At 39.2% G+C, this 20,222-nt stretch overlaps 1 non-coding gene across 1 annotated transcript; it reads left to right on the top strand.

Annotated features, from left to right (window-relative positions):
* The first annotated feature begins 5,410 nt into the window (after nucleotides 1-5,410).
* trnae-cuc lies at nucleotides 5,411-5,482 on the top strand. The gene has a single exon. It is a non-coding gene; the product is annotated as a tRNA-Glu (tRNA).
* The last annotated feature ends 14,740 nt before the right edge of the window (nucleotides 5,483-20,222 follow it).

Below are 20,222 nucleotides of genomic sequence, written 5' to 3'. Positions count from 1 at the left end.
ATTTATTCGAGACTCATACACACAGTGATAAAAAAAAAGTCATCCTCCTTTTCCAGTTGCAGCAGATGGCTGAGAAAAGGTGCCGTTTGTGTGACATTTTAAGGATACACCAATTTTCCCTTTCTTTCTTTGTTTATTAGGCAGCCATCTCCATAGTGATAAAGGGAATACTGTCCAAATCCAGAGCTGATGTTGCAACATTTAATCCTCTGATTGAATTACCAGGGAGGGGCAGAGGGAGAGGGAAAAGGAGGAGTAAGGTTTCTCTTCTTTTATAAACATTTAGCCTCACTATCTCAAACTATTGAGTGTCTACTTGTCACTACGGAGGGTATTTCATCATCAGCAGCACCAGGATTAACATGCTCTGCTTTACTGTCACCTTTAATTTAGACAGTTTTTTATCACATCATTTCTGTGTTGTCTCATCCAACTGAAAACACCCTATGAGAGTTTTACTCTGGTTGTCTGCAATCAACACTTTATATAATCAGTGCAATGAGGGACCACATGTTATGTGGACTGTTTTACAGGGATGAAGCCTGAATTGTAAATATCAATCAAAACACATTTGTAAAAATCGATTGTGTGTTTTCAGATTGTTCTGCTGCCCCCAAGTGGCCAGAAATTAACTCCTGTTGCTGTTTACGTCAAGAATTAACACTGGAACAATTTAGTCGAGAATATTTATTCTTTTTATTAACTATATATTCCAGCTTTGGACAATCGAATCAATGTTAAAGTGGTCTTGAGGTCTAAAAAGTAACAAATATTTCACAATGCAAAAATATTTAAAAGAACTTTCAAACGTAAAAGTTATGAAGATGAATAAACCACTGTACTCGCTGCAATTAAAGTACTTTGTGTTTGTAGACATTACAGTATCATACACAAGGTTTTCTAAATGCTATGTATACATTGGCAGGAAATATATAAGTACTTCAATTAACAATATGAAATCTCCTTTGTCTGATTTGGCTGAGTGACAAGGTACTGCTGTCTTTAATTCTGTTATTGTAGCCATTAAAGTCTCTTTTGTATACACACACATTTCCCCCACCCCCTCTTCACTTCCTACTCTCTCTCTCTCTAATTTGCCTTGTGAGTGGACAAGTGTCCAGTCTTCAGCACCACCCACAAAACCTACTCTGAGAGGGTTGTATACACAGTGTGGTCGCAGTTTCCGCAATTGTATGGAAACAGCGTGAATCCCTGTATTGTTGGTGGTCAAGACCAGTGCGCTAAACGTCTTGTAATGTGCTATTGCACAAATCCATCATCATTAGGCAATCATGATAGAGCACTCCAGTGTGGTTTAAATACACATTCAGAGGAGCTGCCAGGAGACCGAGGTACGTACTTGAGCAACTGTACGTGAGAATGTTTTGATCTGAACATGTGAGGTGACATTTAATATTAGTTGGTTTGGGAATCATTCCAGTTAGATAGAATAGAAAATGGATCATGTCCTCAGGAGTATACCGTGCTTATAAAAAGTATTCACCCCTTCGATGTTTCATCCTTTTATTGACATTGTAAATCAATCACGGTCAGTAAAAGTTGGCGACTTAAAAAATATATTTCAGAAAAATACCTGGTTGTCAATGTCAAGTAAATAAAACTATGTAATGTAATATGTGTTTGCATTTATATTCACCCCCCTTCAGGTCAGTATTTAGTAGATGCACCTTTGGCTGCAATCACAGCATGGTGTCTATGTGGATAGGTCTCAATTAGGCTTGCACATCTGGACACTGGAATTTTATGCCATTTTACTTTGTAAAACTGCTCAAGCTCTGTCAGGTTGCATGGGGATCAGGTGTGAACAGCCCATTTCAAGTCCATCCGCAAATTCTCTATTGGATTGAGGTCTGGGATTTGACTCAGCCACTCACGAGCATTCACCTTGTTGTCGGTAAACCATTTCTATGTAGATTTCGCTGTATGGTTCTGGTCATTGTCTTGCTGGAAAACAAATCTTCTGCCAAGTCGTAGTTCTCTTGCCAACTGAATATGATTGTCCTCCAGGATTGTCTTGTCTTTGCCGCATTCATCTTACCCTCTACCTTAACAAGCTTTCCAGGGCCAGCATGCCCCACAGCATGACGCTGCCACCACCGTGTTTCACAGTGGGGATGGTGTGTTTGTGGCGATGTGCAGTTTGGTGTAAGCCAAACAAAACACCTTGTCTGAAGGAGTAAAAACACCATTTTGGTCTCATCAGACCAAAGAACCCTCTTCCTCTGGACCATGAAGTCTTTCACGTGCCTATTGGTGAACTCAATTTGTGATTTAACATGAGTTCTCTTCAACAGTGGCTTTCTCCTTGCCATTCTCCCTTAAAGCTTTGACTTGTAAAGAACCCGGGCAACAGTTGTTGTATGTACAGACTCTCCTATCTCAGTGTTGGAAGTCAACTCAGAGTATTCATCGGTGTGTTGGTGGCCTCTCTCACTCTCTCAGTCTCCTTTTTGCATAGTCACTCAGTTTGTGTGAACGGCCTGTTCTAGGCAGATTTAGACGTGCTGTATTCCTATCATTTCTTGATGATGAATTTCACTGAACTCAGGGGAATGTTCAGTGCCTTGGAGATTTTTTTGTATACATCCTCTGACTTATGCTTTTCAATGACCTGTTCTCTGAGTGTTCTTTTGTCTTCATGGTATAATGGTAGCCAGGAATACTGATTAAGCAGTAACTGGACCTCCAGACACAGGTGTCTTTGTACTGCAATCAGTTGAGATACATTCACTGCACTCAGGTGATCCCCATTTCACTAATTGTGGGACTACTAGCACCAAATATCTGGGCCGCTGTTGGATTAGGTCATTTAAAAAAATATTTTTAAATATTACATATTTTTATTTGACATTACTTTGTAGAAACCTGTTTTCACTTTGACATTAATGAGGTTTTTTTTTGTCAAAGTCTCCAACTTTTATTGACCATGACTGATTTATAATGTCAATAAAAGGATGAAAGGGAATAATACTAACAATGAATACTTTTTATAGGCACTGTATATATAATGTGTGGGCTTCAATTATCCTGTGATTTTATGCATTGCACATCTGCATATATTGTATATCATACAGCCAGATGCTTTGTACAGGTATGCACAGACGACACAGTAACTTAACTGTGTAATCTAGAGCTGTAACTGCTAATGCAGATTTGATTAAACAACCAGTTTACAGATTTTGGCTGCAATAAAATGACCAAAAGAGACACTTTCTGTCCCAATTTCATGTAGTGAGGAAATATTTGGCTGATGGAAACTGTAAAAGTAATCCGCAGCAAAGCGCTAGTGCCTCTTTAATAGCATAGCAGCTCAAATAAATATGTGAATGGGGATTATGTGACGTGAAAACTAATTTGAAATTTGAATTGAGAGACACAAATAACATGTAAAAGAGAAAACCGTTACTTTACTTCTTTATCTGTAGAATTTGTAAGAGTTCTCATATGTGAATAGGTAGAATAGCTCGGCCCAGCATTCATGACTTATCATAGACAGAGGCAGGGTAGCTGGTTCTTCCTGCTTCTTGTTTTTATGATCAGATAAAATACCATCTTCAGCTTCAATTAACATATGAGAGGAGTATCAATCATCTCATCTAACTCCCAACAGGCCAAACTCCAAACAGGTCAAACTATTTCCGTCATAGTAAAGGTGCATTAGGCTGAATTTGCTCTTTCTGTGTTGGATGTTTTGTTTTTTTTATTCAAGGAACCACAGGAATCCTGCAGTGTCTTGCATTAGTCATCTTTTCATGTAAACTTGGTATGTGGACTAATGTAGATGAGTCAACATGTAAGAAAAACAGAAATCTTTTAAATTACAGTCTCCTCTGACTGCAGTGTGGTTAGACAGTAGCTGGGTTTAACATAACATCAATTGTGGGTTGGAAGTCACAAGCTTGGAATGAATAGATGGAGGTAAACTGAGTAGACGTGTTTCTGTTTGCAAAGATACCTCTAAATTAGTGGCCAATATCCAGAGAAATGACCCATCAACAAAAAACAAATGCTTGGGACCAGGTTGGTCACATTTACTGTACTGGACAACAATAGTAATTATAAAAAAACAGTGATTATAAGAAGAAATAAAAAAGAAACTGAGCTGTAACTGTAAATGTGGCTAAGAAGCCAACTGTTCCCTCACTTTTCCAGTACTTTGTCTCTAATCCCTCATATTACACCCCTCATCAGCTCTGTCTTGGCTTTCTCTCAATCAAGGCTGTACACAGTGGCCTAGGCTTCCACCCAGATCCATTTAATGGTCCACAATGCAGCACCGCACACACAAACAACATAAACACAAGAAAAAAGGGGGAGGTTTTCATGCATTCTGCCAAGAACTATTTATATGTTGCAAATGCACCCATTTACCTCTTTATTAAAATCATTCCCACTGATATTGTCTCCATTATTTGTCTACACAGGACATTCATAGAACCACAGTTGCATGTAAATTTGGTAACATTGCTTTTATTGTTGTATGAATACAGTTACACTGACACAGTGATGTCATTTTCCAATACATTTCTTTAACATGAATACTGTATACACAGTGTAGAAAATCCCCTTCTACTCCAACCTTCCCCTACCTGGCCTAAGTGCTTCCTGGATACTGTAGGTGAAGCATCAGCGTCTATATAGGGAGACACTCACCTATGGCAATCCAACATTTGAACAAAGAATATGGCTGCGATCATTTCAGTGCTTCACCTTGAAATAGTTTGGACTGTGTAGATGTGACGTGGGTTTGCTTTGTTTGATCTTTTAATAATGCAGTGTTGCGCATGTAGTGGTCAACAATATTACATATTTTTTCCTGGCTACATGTTGAGGTGTCCTTGAACAGCACAGTGAAATCCCATAATAGCATTGAGATGCACTGTCTGTCCAAGTTGTCTAACAACCACTTTTCTCAGGGAGTCAGTAGACAGTATGTCATCATTATTATTAATAGAAATTGTTTGGTTAAGCTATTTATGGCCAAATCAGTAAAATGTTTTGTCAGTTAAAATGTGATAAAGCAGTATTTGTACTGTGAAGCCTTTCAGGAGTAAAACTTGAACCAATGAAAGTGTTTTTTGTGACATTATTGTTAAACAGGGGTACCACATATCAAAATATGCACTGTGTTTTCATATATTCTTGTGCATTATATTGTATTAATAGATATTTGTATATATTTCTTCAGTAAAATCTAGGTGTTGTGGACTGTGCAGTGTAACAATGACTGTGAAAGAAGATGTTGTTGTTGAATTTGTCTTATTGTTGCCTTTTCTCAATGCTGTACCAAAAACTAAATACCATCCACCTCCATTAACACAGATAGGCATGTACACACTCTCTCACACAAAGTCTCTGCTGACTATGACCATCCAGTCCCAGTCTGTGTGGGGATGTAGCTCAGTGGTAGAGCGCATGCTTCTCATGTATGCGGTCCTGGTTTCAATCCCCAGCATCTCCAAGCTTATACTTCGGAGTACACTGTACAAACAGGCTCAGAGACAAGTTTGTTTTGGGAGAAGAGGAGGCTCAGGTCCTTTGACATCTGCAGCACCAGTCTATGGTGGTGAGTGTCGTCTTCTACACTGTGGTCTGCTTGGGCAGCAACATGAAGATGCCTGGGGGTGTAGCTGGACCCTCTACATGTTGTAGCTGAGAGGAGGATGCTGGATTAATAAGGTTTTTTGAATGTTAAATCTTGAATCCTTTCATCTCTTTGCAGGAAGTTGTTGTTGTTGTAAAAAACCTGATCATGATGTGAACACAGACGGTGTCTGTCTTCTTTTGAAGCCTCGTGCCTCGAGCCTTTCTGCCTTCAAACAATATGTTTATCTGTCATTCTGCTTAGTAGCAAATTAGGAATTGTCTGACCCCCAGGCCCTAACTTTCTCATTAACTATGACAAATTCATAAATCTATTCAGAAATTTAGCTATAACCAAGACTACTTTAAAATCTTAAAACACAAAATAAATGCATGTAGTTAAGTCCAACTGGATTATGCTGGCAAAGAACTGCTTTTTAAATGTGACCACAGCTGTTTTTTAAACAATGTCATTATGCATGAAATCTTAAATTTGGATTTTAAGGTGTGCCAAAAAAGTCTTTTTTCTCAAAAACATTGATTTTCTCAGTCTTTAAAAGTTCTACTGATGCTCTAAGTATACTAAATGTGCAGTCAGTGGCACCAATGGCGTTTCGAAAAGCCTCCAAACACAATGGCATCTGTCTTAAATTGTGCATCGCTGTCTCACCACTACACAGCCTTTGGTGCCTGTGCTCATTAACGTACACCCACAACATCTCTCATCACCCCTCATGGGAAGTAGTGGGCATCTGCCAAAGTCAGCATAGTCAAATACACTTCTACACTCACCACGCACCCTGATACATCACAGTCAAACCAAATTGTGTTTTGTTAGACAAGATATCATTGCATGAGTTGAGCAAGAGTTCAAACTGAAAGGTTTCTAAATGAAAAGTTTGTTTAAAAAGTATAATTTAACACCAAAAGGAACAACACATTAGTATTACATGATATTACCACAAACAGCGGATTTCCAGTGGGTACAGAGGAACAATTTTGTTCTCATGTCATCATGCCTTTCAGTCAGACTTGTCACCTTGTTCATTGGCTTTGTGAAATAAAATACTGTGTAAATGCTGCCTGAACACACAATGTTCAGTGATGTTCATGAAGTCAAGATCCTGGACACACAAATTAATTAAAAATCCCAATTTCAGACATTGTTAATCCTGACTTAATCTTCATAAGAACACTGATACACATGGATAAGATCAAGGACATAGATGCAAACTGGTTGCAGATGCTGCTCTTTGCGGATTTGCTGGATGGGTTGGTCAGTCTTAAAAGTAAAGAGGCTTAAGTTGTGAAAGGTTAAAGTCACAGTCTATCACAGTAGATGATCAATATTCAAATTAATGCCAATGTACATCGTTCCTGTGATTCATTTTCAAGTATTTTGTGGGCAAAGAGGATTTTGAGTATTTAACTTGATTTATTACACTTCCTTCGTGAACTGCATCTCTGTTTCAAAGTCAAGGAGCGTGTAATTGGCTTAAGTGTCCTGGCTGTTTTCTTAAAGGCACTGGAGAAAAGAGCCAGGCACGAACTCTTTCACATCAAAGGACACAATGATGGAAAGATAGAAAAGGAGACACAGAGGAAGAGAAGCCAATTACCATCATCATAATTTATACTGTTATTAACAAGTGATAAGTGTTTTGGTGGTGTCAAAGACTGATATCGCATGTGATGTTCAGGGCTGATAACACCAACAATGAGAACTGTGGGATCATTTACACAAAATCTAATTGTGCAATTGCTCTTCTATCCAAAATGAAAAAAAAGGAAATAGAGATAGGAGAAACTTTATTTTTGCTACTTGCGTTGCAGAAGGATTTCATTATTCCAACACCCAATACTATGCATTTTTGACCACAAAAAAAGTGCAGAGTGATGCATATTTTTGTTTTGTTTTACAAAACGCTCGAAGTGAAAAAGAATGGAACTGTTACTAATGATCTCCCCGGAGAGGCAAAATAGCCTCACTGAACTCAGTGGTAGGCTTTAGCCAAGTGACATACACCCATCACAAGTGTTGCAGACATCACAAGTGTTGCAGACAGCAGTCAATAAATCTTAATGTTTACATTCAAAGTAAAATGCAGAACATTTGTGAGTAATGTGTAAAATTTTGAACTTGAGTTGAGGGCCGATGAATCCTATAAAACCTTGAGTCGCACTTTTACTGTAAATGTATGTCTGTGTGTCCAGCTGCTGAAAAAACGTGTAACATGTTACAGAATCGCATAGAAATATGTTTTGTTTTCTTTTTTCAACATTAATCAATCACAAATAATGCACTTAGAGGTATCAAGACGTGTTCCCACAAGAAGTCAGTCCTTCCAAAAACACTCACTATCTAACTTGGCTTTTCTATCCAAATGATTATACATTTATATTCTCTGATTTATAAGCCAGAGTCTTTCATGACCTCATCATTCAGATGGTTAGCAGCTGGAAAACAATACTCTGTCAGATGAAACCCAGAGTTTTGTTTTTTTTTTGTTTGGTTTTTGTTTTTTAGATTTGTGAATACATTTTATACGCTGAATGGCGAGACCTAAGCGTGCACTGAATCATGATGACTATTGCTGTTATCGCCTTTATAGTTATTTCGTAACTCGTGTTAAAGCTCAGGTAAGGGATTTATACCATATGTTGAAGCTTAATCCAACTGTTGTGGTGCTTCCAGAACGTAAAGTATCGAGGGATACCACTGCAACTTTGGCAAAACTTTCTACAATCTACAATCTCAGTGTCAGTTCCCCTCTGTGTGGCCAGAATCCAGTGTAATCCAAACAGAGATAAGTTGATTTTTTTTTTTTATTATTATTAGATTTACTATATTAAATATTCTGCCAGTGGAAACGTATAATGAAAATAGAATTTGCAATAACTACAAATAACTACACTCTGCTGTATAAACACAGGCTACTGCCTAAAGAATAGACCTCAATCTAAATCCAGCTACAGCTATAACTAGACTGTGACTAAAGCTGATGCAAAATTTTTTGGCAGTGATAAACAGTAGCTAAACCCAACCATGTTGAATATAAAAGAACTCTACAGAGAGTTTTATTGAGTTTATCGGATTTACTGTTGTTAATCTACCTTGAAAATATTTAGACACGTGAAAGCGTCAAATATTTATGATAGACATGGAACCATCATCTGACGAGTGATTTGACGTAAAAACTTGGCATAAGTCATTGTTCAATGAGTCGTTTCAGTTGCTGTTCACACTAAAGTACTGCCAAACACTAGGGTATCTGCTTTCACACATTAAAGGTCATCTTTTATACAATCAGCGGGGTATTTTGTAGAAATGTTGAGTCTGATTTGGTGGCTGCCCTCTGCTGTTCTCCTTGATCATCAAATCAAGCATTTACAGACGGATTGTACTCCCTTCCCGGGGTCTGTGCGAGAGCTACTGTGTCTGTTTTGTGTTGCTGCCTGTTCTTCCTCATCACACGGAGCCGCTAAAGCTAGCAGGCTAATTAGTACTTGGTCTTTTGGTTTTTGTCTAACAACCACATGGTGTTCTGCCTCCTAATGGCTCCGACAGGGCAGGCCGGCAGCTAATGGGATCAACACAATTACTCACATTCTTACCATGCTGACGGTTTCTCTTCGTGTGTTGAGTTTCTGTAGAAGCCATGAATTGGTGCAAAGTCAAATCCATACATAATTATACACAAATGATATTATAATCTTTGACCTAAAGCTTATTGTCATACTGTTGCTGATGCGTCTGACTGATGATAAGGTTCTGTAAACAGTGGCCGAAAGCTGTAATTTTAAATGCCGAGTAAGAGACTTCAGGGTACCAAAGATAAAGAGTCAGCTAAGTGCTTTGTTGACAGCCACATCACTTGTAAGAAGTCTCATTTCAACTCCAGTTTCATAACTGGAAAACCAACATGTCAAATATTTCACTACCTCTCTGTGTTGGCTGTTTTTACTACCCCTTACTTGTGTCTTGTATTTAGTGGTCTTTTACCCTGACTTCCTTTTTCTCTCCTCCACAGTTTTTGCTTTTTGGGAAATTCGTTATCCTAAACATATTTTTCATGCCCTACCCTCATTACTGGTTCTGGCTGCTTGCTCAGCATGTGATTTGTTTTTGTAATAAAAGCACCAGGCACATTGCAAATCCCATTCTCACCAGACTTCCTTTAGTGTTCAAACATTTCAGCTGCTAAAAACGTTATTTCCAAAAGATTTATAATCTAAATGTATTTTAATATTCTGATGTACTTTTCTGAGATGTAAGTATACGAGACTTTCTGCACTGCAATGCACTAGAAAGGCTAACTATATATTTGTTTTGTGTAAGGTCTGTATGTACCATATTCCACATCCTAGGTCCTTCTCTTGTTTAGCTGCCTCTGACTTCTTCCTGTTCTTCAGCTAAATGACAAGAAGGACAACTTTTCGGAGAACAGTTTGCAGTTATTAGGTTGCCATAATGTTTACAAAGTCAGACCCATTTGTCATATCGACTTTATAAGGTGATAATTTGGCACAGTTGAGTTAGCCCTGCCCCCAATTGGTCAAAAGAATTGATTAGACTGAATTATTCTGACAGAAAAGCATTGATGAAGAAAAGTGTGTGTGAGAGAATGGGTGTCCAGGCTACATGGCAAACCACTTCAGTTCATCTGCTGTCCATTTGTCTCCAATTAACATGCAGCCCCCTCTGGCTCCAGCTTCCTCTTTCTCTCCTCCCTTCTTCGATACCACTGCTCCCCCCGTCACTCTGCTTCCTACACCATGCATCTCTGACACAGTTACCTCCAGTAGCCTTTCTGATCCTGCTGCTTGTGTGCATAAGAGGACAAAAAAAAAAAAACAGTACGTGCTTGGTTGCACATGGATCTGCGTCCATTTTGAGGAACATATGTGCGTGTGTGTGTGTGCGTATCTAGCCTCCTGCTGCCTTTTTCCATGACAGGACACCACCAAGGCGAACCCCCCTGTCTGTTATAAGCATACACATTCAGACTGAACAAAGGCCCCACAGTTTGTCAGTTAGTCTACTGAGCTGCGCAGGGGTTAGGTTTTGTAAATGGTTACATATTCCCTAGCTGCATGGGTATAATGAGCACTTATGGGGATTTCAACATGTTAGATCAAAAGATGCTTTTATCCTGAGCCATTTTCACATGAGAAAAATAACTGACTTGCCATGCTCTCAAATTGTAGAATTTTACAGGGCACTGAGTATCTTGATAAAATGGTGGGAGTTAAAGTACTGATTTCCTTACTTTGGCATCCATATACTTTTTCACAGGTTTTGAAATGTTTGCAGTTTTCATTATTGTCATGTCACGTCTATGAACATGATCAAATTATGACATCATAATCAGTGAAAGGATCATAAACGTTTCTTCACGAGCGTAATGTGTTTGTTTTACAGAACATGACTCCAGAAATGACACATCAGTTAGTTGTTTTAACTGCTGTGGCCTTTCATATTAAGATGATATCACCATGAACACACACACTCACTCACACACATATGCATAGCTAAGTTATTAATTAATGTTTTCTTGGTCACTGGTGTTTGAACTTGTTCTGATTGGTCGGGGCCCCCCCAAGGATAAACACTCATTGAATCATTTGGAGTCCATATCCTGTCAGACCACCCAATAAAGAACACCATAAGTGACCTATGACCTCTACTGCCCATCATGCCTCTTAAACATGCAGTATATCATTATTACATGAATTTTACCATGTAGTGACATCATTTGGTTTTAACCAGAAAAACATCCGAAGCACATGTAGTGCGACATCAAATAACAACACTCTGACCATGATGGTTTTTTTAATTTTTACCCAAACCGGACATGAATCACGCTTCATTGTGATGCTTCATCTCTGTTTCAACATTCAGAAATTGTAGATTTGCCTGTGGACAAGGTTAACTCAGTGTTGAGGTAGTATTTTGGATCAAAGAAACCACCAAATGGCATAAAATGCCCCTGGCTGCAGATGTTGAAGGTAGACCATTGTGGTTCACCTTCTCAAAGCTGCTACAGATGTGCAGATGTTATTTGGGGTTAGAGTGGGGACAGAGGCTAACCAGCCGACAGTTAACAAATGGTCTCCTAGCTTTTATAGAGGTGGGGAAAGGAAACCAAATGCCACTCAACTTCCTCTAGCCACCACACACACACACACACACACACACACACACACACACGCTCACATGTAGCCCACTAAAAAGTGATGAGGAGGTGACTTACTGTGGTCATATTTACAAGAACACTCTACTCAGCAGCAGCCTACAGTCTCAGCTTCACAGGCCGATTTATGAGGGGTTATGTTTCCGTTTGGGGTTGTGAATCTTAGCAAGTGTAAATACTCTAATTTTATCAGTTTCTATGTGATTTTGCAATTGCATTATCTGAGAAAATATTATGGCTTGACAAGGCAGACCAGGGCATGTGTTAGAGCATGCATAGTAAATGCAAGTACTCAGATGTACACAGGGACCCTGACATTTCTAGGATTAAAGCTAACCCTAGTAGATCTGGAGAGCAAATGTGCGCTCACTGGTCAAAATGTTGGACAGTGTGCAGCTTCAACTGAGTTGTGTAACAAGCACAGCCTGTCAGCAGCAGCAGTCTGTGTGTGTGTGTGTGTGTGTGTGTGTGTGTGTGTGTGTGTGTGTGTGTGTGTGTGTGTGTGTGTGTGTGTGTGTGTGTGTGTGTGTGTGTGTGTGCGTGTGTGCATGTGTGTCTACAGTACCTGTGGCACACTCAAGACACATGAAGGCTGCGTCCAAGCATTCTTCTCTGCAAATGAAGTCAGCTGTTTAGTCTGCCCCGTCCACATATTTAGCTGTACTTCTGCTCCCTTCTCTTGCATTAACCTCTTAGTTATCCCCAGTATGCCCTGTATAGATGCTATCAGTACTACTTTAGTATAAGTGAGCTGTACAGTGCAGAATCTAAACATAATGGTGGTGTCCTAAATGACCAACCAAATGAATTTGTTACAAAACAGGAAACAGCATGAAAGCAGGTAGCACTCCAGATCCCACTGGACATCAAACAATGTTCTCAGGGTTCAAACAATTTTCTCCTCCAGTGACCACATCCATTCACTTCTGTTGCTGTCCAATATTCAAAGAAAGTTGTTTAACCCGTGTCCATGACGATGGGTCAGTCGTTCCGTCAAACCAGTAAATCTGAGTGAATCAAGCTGGAATAAATCCTGCTTCTCAGGTGAGTCCAATTCAAGTTGACCGGCTCAGGGTGCGGTCACAGCAGTGCGTCCATTCACTCGTTTGCTGGGTTTGGTTCACTTGGCTGTAAACGGACACCATTAGTCAGTAGAGTCGTTAAGCCACTTTAGCCCAATTAACTTTCCTTTACACGCAACACACCCAGCTGGAAGGCTCATGTTTAGGTTTTTGCAGAGAAAAGGAGAAAAGGAGGGACAGCCTGTAAGCAGAACAAGATGTGGAGAGATTTTCTTTTCATGTTTGTACATTTACATCTTTTCATCTTGCATTTAGCACAAAGTGTAGCTTTGTGTAGTGTTGGCATAATAATTAAAGACTGAGAGCCATTTTTTTGGTATATAGATCACCACAGTTTGTACTGTGGTGTAGATGAGAAAGACCTAGGGAGTGAAAGGAAGGATATGGAAATGAGAAGGAAGAGAGAAGGAAAGGTCACGTGAGGTGAGATTCACAAGTTAAAATGAGTTAGGGAGGAGTGGGAAAGGAAGAGGAAAGGAAGTGAGCCGGTGAAGCAGAACTCTGGTGCTGTTTTCACTCTGTGTCCCACGGTAATTTGCACCATTTTCAGTCTTAGTGGAGGATTTTTCAGCATTTTTGTGTGCCTAAACTGATGAAATATACACCAGCTTTGTTCATTCAACACCAGCAACACAGAAATAGGATGTGAAAGTTGAAACTGTAAAAGACATCTGTAATCAGGGACCAGAACAATAACACAGACAAGCAGATAAATCACAAAAACTGTTGTGGGTTCCAAATGACAGAGGAGAGAGGAAGACAGAGAAAGAGAGAGAACATTTTGTGTATATTTCCATGAGAAATATATACAGAAACAGGCAAAACTGCAAGGTAGAGAAATGCTGTGAAGATGTAGCATTCTGTAGGAGATTATAGCCTTACTCCCAAAGCCTGCAATAAAACCTTAATCTAAACTATTTACTACACCCTCGTCTTAATTCTACTGCTGGATGCATGTTAAATTCCTGCCAGACAAGCCCGAGGAGGCTCTTTGAAACACTATATACACAGAAATGAGAGGGGAAACCCTGTGAATAGCCAGCACATTGCAACAGATTACACGACACTGGTCTTGTATACTCTGATTACAGACCAACAGCCCAAGTGCATCACATCTATGTAAACCAGGCAGATACACAATGAAACCAAAGAACAGAGAATGAGATACATGCACGTACAAATGTCATGAATGAGTACAAGAAACGAAATATCAGTGACAAAGTGAATTGCACAACAGAATAATGCACCCATTATGATTTGATCTAACACAATGCTTTAACCAATGGCTGTTTTTTGTCAAGCATGTCCAGCCAGCCTGCTGTGCTCAGTGAACCACAAAGACAGTATTGTTACTGTGTGCAGGTTGTTTTCATCCTGCACTTGGAACCATACTGAGGTAAACATTACATTACCCTGCTTTTGTGAATCCATCTACTTGAGGGGGAGTTTCTAATCAGATGCCTGAGCCAATTGAGTTGCCTCCTTTCTACTAAAAGAAGCAATGGTTCTACTTGGGATTGCTTTCAAATTTCTCAATGCCTTCTCATCCTATGGTGTGCCCAGACACCTTCTTAAGGAAACACCTATCGGCTGCTAATATCTGCAACCACAGGTGAAGACTGGAAAGTAGACAGAGTAGTAAACGGACCCATCGTGTCACTTATTGAAGTGCTCTTGTATTAAAAGGTGAGGGGAAGGCTTGTACTGATCATACCTAATCTGGGAGTTGTCAGCTGTACACAGGTACACAAAGCACTGGGTTTGAACTTGTCTCTTGAGCTCTTTTCATTCATTCTTGATGCAACCCTGTGTGTAACGCTGATTGCAACACTATGAACAATTTCCAAGAAAGGCCGTCTGCAAATGTGCGCTAGTTGCTAACGGGCGTCATGCTTATATTATGTTTCCCCCCTTGCCTATGACAGCCAGCTTTTCACACCACCATCAACTGTGACCATCTGGAACACTTTGCCTTTCCGAAGAGGTCAGGGGAGTGACAGTATTTTCCAGCAGAGTAGCATGGCCTCAGACTTCAGCAGCAGTCACACCACAAAGTGATGTTAATTTGTCAGGTGGAAAATTTGTTAGTTCATTAGCTCAGCTTGGTTGCTAAGGGGACAATAAGTTCACAGAGTTCATTCAGAAAACATGTAGCATCTGCTACCTTATTCTTTAGGGAGTAGTTCATACTACGACAAAGGAAGGTAAATAACAGTCAATGATGCAACGCAGATCCGTTCCAATAGTGTTCTCATTACAGACACGTATGTTCATTTCCGATTTTTGAGCCATATCTGATCTTCTTGAGTAATTGGTTCGCGTTGATCGTTCTAAGTGCGATGTATCAGACTCCAGGGTAAACACTGTTGAGTTCCTGAACTGCCACACATGTGCAAATTTAATTGAAAAATGAGTCATGTGCATACAATAATAACAATAACGTCATTTGTGGGACAGTCAAATTGTGCAATTTCCTTAAAATCTTCGAGCAGAAGCTTTTTCTTGAGTATCAAACGATTTTATGGAGCTTCTCCATCACTGTTGTTGTTCTTGTTGTTCATTCAGACTCAGAGGTGCCAACACTGACTGATGAGGTCTGTGTGTGCATGCACAGGAGCGTGAGAAGTAAAAAAAAAAAAAAAAACACTGGCAAAAATCTGAAAGATCAGCACCGTCAAGACAGCTTGAAATAGTTCGATGCAACAAAGGTCCATCAAATTGTCACTTCAAGCATGTCGAAGTTCACCAAAGCTAAACTTCACATGAACCATTCACTTTTTCACCTCCTTTCGCCAAATCTGCTAAAATGTCACACACATACCACATGCATCAAAATGATATGTAAATGTTGCTGACTTTTACATGCCTGACAGCAAAAAAAAAAACATGTTGCCTGCAACCACTCTTTCACTTTGTTTCTATGCAGCTTCCCCTTTTTTCTCTGCTTGTCCTCTTCCAATTGAATCTTTTCATCTCAACTCCGATGTCTTCATTTCTATCGTTACATCTTTCTTTTTCTTTCTCCCCTTCACCTCATTCATTCACTTACTTATCCTTTTCATTTAGTCTCCAATAACTCTCTCTCTCTCTCTCTCTGCTGCCCTATTTTCTCTACATCTCTTATTTGAAGCCATATGGTCTAATTGTAATCGTGTGTTTTTGATTACTAAAGTGGTAGCTCCGTCAGACTCTGAGAAACTATCACTATAACACATAGAGGTGGCGCTCGCAGGCTTTCACATCACATTTGCATCATGCTAGTGATGTCTCTGGACATAAGACGCACATTTGAAACACAAAAAGGAAGCAATTTCAAACAAAATCTCCCAGTCCATGTCATTGTGGTAAATATGTTCTTGTCACGGATTTGTGAAGCGACAAACCCTAAACCACAAGATAAGTGATTCACAGAAATGGAAATGGAGTGGTGAATCATTTGGTAAATGGCCCCCTTCCTCTTTTTTCGTGTGCCTTGGGAAAACATAATGCTGCCAAGCTTTGTACATTGTGCTTCTGCCTTGCTCAATTAGAAAGAATTTTGTTTGTCTCTTGCAAAACAAAGGAACTACGTTGATTTCAAATCAAAGAAAGCTGAGGAGGGAAGAGAGGTAAGAACAGAGGGAGCTGAATAAGAGGAAGAACAGTGGTCTGGTTCTTTCCTCGAAGGCTCCCAGGCAATGGATATGTCTTCATCATGTTCATGTGAGGAGCTGCTTCAAAAACACGTATGTTATCACACATTTTCTCACATAATGTTTCAAAGTTCAAGGAAATGATCGGAAAACTAGTCTTGTTGTTTTGAGGAGTAACGAACCTGGAAGAAGAGCTGGAATCAAGCTCCTCACCTGAGTTAACAAGACATTTTAAGTATAGTTTAAAAAGCAGATCTCCACTGTAAAATACTTGATCCAACACACAACATGGACTTTGTGTATTTACTAAATGCACCAGCATAATTAACTTAATTGACCTCCAGAACCTCTGGACTTGATTAAGCCCTTCTCTCCTGTGACTGATTTTATGCAGCAGTCTTTTCCGAAAGTGTAATCTGCTGTGCTATTCTACTCGATTCTTCATCCTGTTTGGTTTCTTGCTCTTAAACACTCAAGCGAGCCACTTTGCCAGGACACCATTTGGGAGCACAGCTGAGGATGGTTTCCCTAGCTGTATTATTCTTAATGCTAATCCTCTTTACTCTTATCATATCTGTTCTCTTCTGCTTTTTCAGTTTGTTACTATTTTAACCCTGTTTCCTGACTCCTTCTCTTTCCTCCTCTGCATTTGCTATATCATGGTTGTATCACCAGCTGTGTCACTGTTGAACCTGAACATGGAAAGGGAAGTCAGTTTGAGGTCGCGGTGGTAATAACAGGATTTATAAACCCCACTGGATGAGCTGTCTGTGAATGCATCATTACCAAATGACTTCTTGATTACATTCCAACTGTCCACTGTCTGAATGGGACAAAGCTGACTGCCATGGAAATGCAACCTGCAGACGAATGCTCGTAAATAAGCACATTCATAAATGCACACTAACTTGCCTAAATGACTTGAAAGTAAACTACAGCACTTTCATTTCACAGTGCAATGTCAAAAGTTATTCAAAGCTACAAGACACAGTGCAGTATAACAGGTTGATTGTAACAAATAATCGCCAACAGGTATGTAATTGTTGTAATTGTAAAACACCTAGTTGATCAATCATTCATCCCCTTAAATTCTGTTGTTACCATCATTTTTTATCATCTGAATGTTATAGTTGTTTTTGCAATTGTGGGTCTTCGAATTTCAGGTGAAATTAGGACAACAGCTGATTTCTCCTTTTTCATTTACCACTGGTAACACTTAATTTTAGGGTGATAACTCTTCAGATGTGTGCTTAATGTTTCCAAAGAGGGTGCTTAAGTGAGCAAAAGACTGTGCCTATAGCGAAGGAAAATGTCAACATCCACATGTGATCATGATTCAAGTGCGTTTGGGTTAATGGTAGCATTTACATTTAGTTATTTGGCAGACGCACTTACTTTATTCCACTGAGCATGCAAAAAAAAAAAAAATGTAATTTTCTCTTATTATTTCTTCAAGTCAATGGAAAAACAAGAAACCTAAATAAAGAGTTATGCTGTGCTGAAATGATGTGTACTCAACAGAGTTTTAAAGTACACATAATGACTGTATAACCCCTAAACCTCCACCACCACCACCATCACCACCCTTTTTTTCCTTTCTAATTTAATCTACCTCCATGATTCTGTCTCCCCATTTCTAACTCAATAACTTCATTGTGTCTATTGTCAAACTCTTTTTAACTCTTTCGGAAATTGATCACTCACGACAAAGTTATCATTAGTTGTAAAGAACCTGTGAATACCTTTAATAACTACATTTATTCGTCTTTCTTGTGATGCTTTGAAAATAAACAAGTGTATCAATGTATGTACTGATAGTCACCTGCATCTCCACTATACGGTATATGTGCATCTAAAACAAAGTATAGTCATGTCAGTTCAGTGCTATTCAGGGGGTTTAGAAAATCTTCACGATTGCGCAGCCATCTAGCACCATCTAGTGCCCTCTTATGTCAGGCACATTTATCCTGAGAAAAAGGTCATGCTGTTATGATCTTGAATCTGTCAGCACAGTGATGGGAATTTATATATAAATTAATATGGTGATCACCTTTAACAAGCTCACTCTTCCAGCCTTTATTCCTTCATTTTTAAGTGATCAACTTTCAATTCCATATTGATGTTTTTAATTTAGCATTTGCCCTTTTTTTCCATTGTTGAGTCAAATATATATTTCTCTGTGTGTCACACCAGAAGTTGTATTCATGTTTATTTACATGTTCTTGCTGATATTTAACAACAATTTACATTTAAAGTCACAAAAACAGAAAAGGTAACTTGTAACAACACATGGTTCAAACATCTGACTGCTCCTGCCTGGTCAGTCTGACCTTCAGAGGTGGAAACAACCTTCAGCTTGTTTTGTCTTGACAAATCTTTGATGAAGTTCAAGTAGGTAGCTGCTCTGTCACGTCTGATACAAGTGTCTGTGAACAGGTTTAACAGTATATGAGTAAGATTGGCAAGAAAACATTTGCCTTTCGAATTTTGATGGGTTCCATTTGAAATGGAAAGAAACCCTGACGTAATCTATTTTTGTTCTGGCTGTGTCTCTACACTGCCATTAGTTGTGGGGAAATCAGTTATTTTTACTGGCACCATGATTGTTGAGCAGCGTGCGTCAGAAACACAGGCCTGTGGAAGAACGAGAAGACTTACACCTTGTCAGCTCACTTTGCTTACACCTACTTCCAAATAAAGTCTCACCTGGTGCAGCTGAGGATTTGTTGTCTGCATTCAGCGAGATGCCTTCTGCAGGGTCCTTTCTGATAATCAAAGTAGGAGAAGGGCTTTAGCTAACAGGGAGTTGGCAATTAGAAGTGTCAAAACTAATCTCATGATGGATGTTTTGGTCTCAGCTGAGACCAAAATATTAATCATTCCTAACTCATAGGAGGTTCCCATGTCGAGACCAGAAGAGAATAATGTGTGTGAATTATTAAGGCATTCTGGAGGAGAAATAAACAGCTCTTGATCTTGAATATGTTCTGGCATTTCGGCTTATTACATTCATAAAATTGTTGGTGACATCTAATTTATGAGCTTTACTTTTATATTTGTTTTCACCCAGCCAAGGGAATTTGGTCTACATACAGGCAACAGAATTAAAAATACTCAAGCAGAATATCAACAACCCAGCTGGCATTTAGCCTTTTCTTCTGACCCCATCTATTTTTATACCCACATAATGGATACAAATTATATCTAAAGGCATGCTGTGTCTGAACAAATGCTTTCATACTCATATAATGACGATCTAAGTTTTTTTTTTTTTTATAGGCAGCTACTGCAGCAGCATGCTTGGCAATCACAATCCAAGAAACAAATTCCTGACCTTGAGTCCTTCGTACTTGAAGTAATTTGTGGTACAATTTGGCAATAAATATCAAACCAGTAAGTAACCTCAGCATTTTAAATGACTCCAAACATTCAAACCATAATCCTTGTCAAATTAGAGTTCATGTGTATCAACTCATACATAAAGAAACACACAGTCACCGCTTTTTGTATGATGCTTTAATTGGTACAAGGTAATATTGCAACCTTGCATCTTCAGCCTCAATTGTTTTTATTGACATGTCTATTTTTAGGTTCATAGTGATGTATGATTTCAGGTCACATGTCAGCAAACCTTTATCCTGCTGTCACTGACACTTTGCCTGCAGCAGTGGAAACAACACTTACATGTGTGATCATGGAACATTTTCTTT

This window comes from Anabas testudineus, chromosome 16, assembly GCF_900324465.2.
Source record: "Anabas testudineus chromosome 16, fAnaTes1.2, whole genome shotgun sequence".
In the NCBI taxonomy this organism is placed as follows: Eukaryota; Metazoa; Chordata; class Actinopteri; order Anabantiformes; family Anabantidae; genus Anabas; species Anabas testudineus.
This window is presented reverse-complemented; position numbering and strand designations above follow the sequence as displayed.